Genomic DNA, 5,253 nt, shown 5'->3' on the forward strand with positions numbered 1-5,253 from the left:
TATTCCTGAGTAGTTGTGGGACTTGTGTCCAAACGGGAATAGGGATTTAGCCTTGGAGCTGGGGGCGCTTGTGCAAGTGTCGGTTGCCTATATACTGGCATGGGTGCCGCTTGGTATTGTGGAGGTCGAGGCGGATTAATGCGCATGTTGAAGATGCAACTATTCTCATCATGGCCGCCGATGACACAGATATGGCACCACAACCGTGGCAGTGGATTTGCTTATGCAGTGATGCTTGCTCTTAAGACTAGGCATTCATTTGCTGTATGATTTGCCAAGCAGTGTGGGCACCAGACATTTTCTCGCCGTGGATATATTTGAGTTGGTGGCTGAGACAAGTGGAGTTTTTGATCCATGGCCTGCATCATATCTTCTTTCAGCTTCAAGGTCATGGCCTCTAGGCGATCTTCATTGGATGTTTCGGCAGTGTCCTTTGATTTACCTTTTTTCGAGCACTTATCTCGTGTATTTGATCTGGCGTCATCACTGCTAGTGTCTGAGTCTGTCATGCCATCTTCGATGTCAATGACTGCCGCATGAGCAGCACTGAATGTTTCATAGCTACTTATCTTTTTCATATCCTTGCGGATTTTCTTTCTTAGACCTGCTATGAACCATGATGTGAGGTACTTTGCATCTGGGCATGGGTCACATTTGGCAATCAATCTCTTCATCTTTCCTAGGTATGTGCGTACATCTTCCCTCCGGCCTTGTTCGATCTTGCTGAGTTGGAGAGCGGGATCGTCTTGTAGCCTCTCTGTTTGAAAGCGTCATTTGGATTCAGTTTGAAGTAGGTCCCATGTGGCACATTCTTCCATGAGAAGGTCGAGGTACCATTATGACAGTTCATCAGTTAAGGCCATTGGAAACCAAGCCACCTTGGTTTCATGGGATTGATCACCACCTGCTCGACATGCGGCATCAAAATGCTGGAGGAAGCGAGCTGGGTCTCCCCTACCATTATATTTGGGAAGTTCCAGTTGGCCCAAGAGGCGCCAGCCTTGATTGTGGTGATTTCGTCAATTGAAGAAGTTGTCAGCCTTTGCATCGAGCTCGATATCCCCATCATGGTCATGACAGCGTCCAACCATGTTGGGGTATGGAGGAGTTAAAGGGAGTTGTTGAATCTCAGGGGGGGATTCGGGGTAGAGGATTGGCAGGGGCGGTTGTTGCAGTGGAGTTAGATGCAGATGGGGCAAGCGTTGGAGTTGAAGTCGTTGGCCGGAACGTAACTGCATGCAGATTGTGCATGATTTGCCAAGGGTATCGCTGCCCCAAGTGCGGGAGTGGATGTAGCTTTGCTAGGAGAGTAAGAGTGGTGTTAGTTTGTGTAGGGAACGTCATGTTAATAATGTGCCTAAGATTGTCCTACATCTGTACGAAAATGTGCCGGTGCTGATGAATTGTTAATTGGAGGTCACGGCGTGAAAATACGAGTGAATTAGTGCAAAATGAGGCCCACACGGGGGCGCGAATGAACGAGTGCTAGGGGTGCCAAAATGGTGTGCAATGGGTTGGAAAAATACCCCGTAGCATGGTGTTTTCCTGTGTGAAATCTGGGTTCAAACGGGGTTCAGTTTGGGTCCGAAACGGATGAATTACGAGGGGGTAAAGGAGGGGTAAAATGTTGGTTTGGGGGGGTCCTAATGGTGGTGTGAATGGACTTTAAGTCCAACCCAGGGGTTGAAACCAAGTTGACCTAGTTGTACTAACTAACCTATTCGTCTAGTTAGAGGCTAATCAGTTAGTCTAACCTAGCCTAGTGAGGGTTTAGACTGGCCATAGTTAGTTCAACTAACTTAGTTAGTGTAACTAACTACAGTTAAGTTAACTGAGGTAAGGTTAAACTAACCAAACCAAGGGCAAAACTAACCTAGCCTAGGTTTCTGCTAACTAACCTAGTTTAACCTAATCTAACTGAGTTAGACTAACTAGCCTAGGATTAACCAACTAACCTAACCTAACCTAGGTTAACCAACTAACCTAACCGCAGTTAGTCACTAACCCGACCTTAGTTCTCGGGGGGGTCACTCATCATATGTAACCCTATCATGTGAGTTCAACAGAAGGATATTTTTTATTCCTAAAATTTATAGAAATAAATATACATAAGGGACTATTTAAAATAGTTTTGGAAAAAATTTACAGATTTGTATAGAAAAGGGGTACATTTTATTAATGAAAAAATTTACAGATAAGGGATTTTAAATATAGGCCTTGAACGCATGTGATATAGAGGGTTTATACATAGTGACCCCCCCGAGCCTAAGTTTTAGGTTAGGTTTTTTTTTTCTTTTTTCCTTTTTTTTTTTTTCTGTGGGGGGGGCTTCCCGACGGCGGTGTCGGGGGGGGGGGGGGGGTTTGCAGGGGGGTTTTTTGCGCCGGGGGGGGGGGGGGGTTTGCGCGGGGGGTGATGGGAGAGGGGGCGGGGGGTGAGGGGGTGCGGGGCATGAGGGGGTGCAGGGGGTGAGGGGGGGTGGGGGTGAGGGGCGGGGACGGGCGCGGCCGAGGCGGGACGGGGGCGAGGGGTGAGGGGCGGGGGGCGGGGGGTTCTGTGCGGGGCGGGGGAGGTGGGGGGCGGGGCGGCGGGGGCGGTTGGGGGCGGGCGGGTGGTGGCAGGGGTGAGAGGGGAGGGTGAGAGGGTGGTGCGGGGGAGGGGGTTCAGGGCGGGCGGGTGGTGGTGCCGCGCCGCGAGCGGAGGGGTGCGAGCATCGGAGCGGAGGGCGTCACTTAGGCGAGCACTGCGGTGCGCCGCCACGGGCGGGCGGTACGAGCGCCGCCGCGGCCGCCCTGTGTAGCAAGGGCCTTAAGGCCCTTGCATAGGTGTTAGGTTAGAGGCTAGGGGGTTGGATAGTTGAGCGGCCGGCGAGGGGGGTGGGTAGAGAGAGAGAGGGTGAGAGAGAGAGAGAGAGAGAGTGAGAGAGTGAGGAAAAGAGAGAGAGAGAGAGAGTGCGAGGGAGAGAGAGAGAGAGTGCGAGGGAGAGAAAGGGGGAGGGATAGAAAGAGAGAGGAGAGAGAAAAAAGAGAGAGAAAGTGAGAGAGAAAGAGAGAGAGAGGGGGAGAGAGAGAGATAGTGTAAGAGAGAGAGAGAGAAAGTGAGAGAGAGTATGTTAGAGAGAGAGGGGGTATGGTGAAGAGAGAGAGAGAGAGAGAGAGGGAGATGGTAAAGAGAGGGGGGTAAGGGGGAGAGAGAGAGAGAAAAGAGAGAGAGGGGGATGGTACAGAGAGGGGGGTAAGGGGAGAGAGAGAGAGAGAGAGAGAGAGAGAGAGAGAGAGAGAGAGAGAGAGGGAGGGGAGAGAGGAGAGAGAAAGAGAGAGAGGGGGATGGGAAGGGGGAGAGAGGAGAGAGAAAAGAGAGAGAGGGGGATGGGGAGAGAATGAAAGAGAGAGAGGAAAAAGAGAGAGAGAGAAAGAGAGAGAGGGAGAGAGAGTCAGAGAGAGAGGAAGTCAGAGAGAGAGAGAGAAAGAAAAAGAGAGAGGGGGAGGGGGAGGTGGAGGTGGAGATGGAGGGGGAGGGGGGAAGGGGGAGGTGGTGGGGGTGGTGGAAATGGAGGGGAGGGGAAGGGGAGGGGGAGGTGGAGGGGGGGCGGAGGGGGAGGGTGGGGGGAGGGGGAGGGGAAAGGGGGGGGAGATGGAGGAGGGAGGGGAGGGGGGAGGGGGGGGGGAGATGGAGGGGGGAGGGGGGAGGGGAAGGGGGTGGAGGTGGAGGGGGAGGGGGGGGGGAGATGGAGGGGGGAGGGGAGGGGGAAGGGGGCGGGGGAGGTGGAGGGGGAGGGGGAGGGGAAGTGGTGGTGGAGATGGAGGGGGAGGGGGAGGTGGTGGGGGAGGGGGAGGGGGAAGGGGAGGTGGAGGGGGAGGGGGGGGGAAGATGGAGGGGGGAGGGGGAGGGGGAAGTGGTGGTGGAGATGGGGGTGGGGGGGGGGAGGGGGGGGGGGAGGGAGATGGAGGGGGGAGGGGAGGGGAGGAGGGGCGATGGAGGGGGGAGGGAGGGGGAAGTGGGTGGTGGAGATGGAGGGGGCAGAGGATGGAGGGGGGAGGGGGAGGGGTGGTGGAGATGGAGGGGGAGGGGGAGGGGGGAGGGGGAGGTGGAAATGGAGGGGGAGGTGGATGGGTGGTGGAGATGGAGGGGGGGGGGGAAAAAAAGAGAGCAAAAAAACTTGACGGACGAAAATTAAGGAGGGAGAAGTGGTCACCTGAACGCTCTCCAAGTCTTTCTCGATGTAACGGGATTGTTGTGGAACAATGGACGGTCGGTGGATGGCTAGGATATCACTGCGAGATGGGCTCGAAGTCACTTACAATGTGAGGATGGGAGTAAGGTGGTGGTCGATGGAGAGGGAGGAGTGTCTTGCATGGGGCTCAGAATGAGGAAGAGAATGGAGGCCAAAAAGTGAAAGATGAAGAATGAGGGGGTGGAGTGGGTTTTTATAGGACTTGAGTTTAGGTTTAGGGTTTAGATTTACGGTTTAACCCTAAACTCTTCTCGAGCCATAACTCTTTATGGATAGCTCGGTTTGCTTTTCTGTAAGAAGGTAAAATGATCGAAATTGCAAGCTCTACACATTCATGTCCACTACCTAGCCTGATTGTATATCATGTGGCTTCTATTTAAGAAATAAAGAAAATTTCTTAAGGTAGTAAGATGCTTGGGGTTGATATGTTTGCCTAGAAATGGGAAAAATTTTTTACTCTCCTTGCCCTTGAGTGTAATGTTCATGAAAGTTCGAAGTAGTTTGTTGTTTACACATACCTACGTATGTTTACTCACTACTTGAGATGCTAGTCTCCCCGGCAGCAGCGCCAAATGTTGCCTCTTTCCTACTGCTTTCGTAGGAAGAGCTGGGTATTCTATGTTTGCAGGGTTCTGAGGCTTTTTGTCACCTACAGATATATTGGGATTGTCGGTTGTAGTATATGTGTAGTTTAGGACCTCGAGTCGTGTTCCGGTGAGAGACGTAGGCTTAAGTGTGGTAAGCAAACAAAGTGCATGCATTTGTAAAAGGAACGTAAATCATCTTTGTTGAGGTAATGAAGGCTTTCGCCTTCATTGGGGGTTGTAGGTTTTAGGAGAAGTTTAAGGGTTAGAAGGAGGTTCCAGGGTTCAAAAGGAGTCCAGGGTTAGAAGGAGGATCCAAGGTTCAGAAGGAGGTTCTAGGGTTTAGAAGGAGGTTCCAGGGTTCAGAAGGAGTCCAGGGTTAGAAGGAGGTTCCAGGGTTCAGAAGGAGATCCCAGGGTTTACAAGGAGCTTCCAAG

This window comes from Dipteris shenzhenensis, chromosome 26 (genome assembly GCF_047967505.1).
Source record: "Dipteris shenzhenensis isolate YYH24624 ecotype China chromosome 26, Dip_SZ_1.0, whole genome shotgun sequence".
NCBI classification, from domain to species: Eukaryota; Viridiplantae; Streptophyta; class Polypodiopsida; order Gleicheniales; family Dipteridaceae; genus Dipteris; species Dipteris shenzhenensis.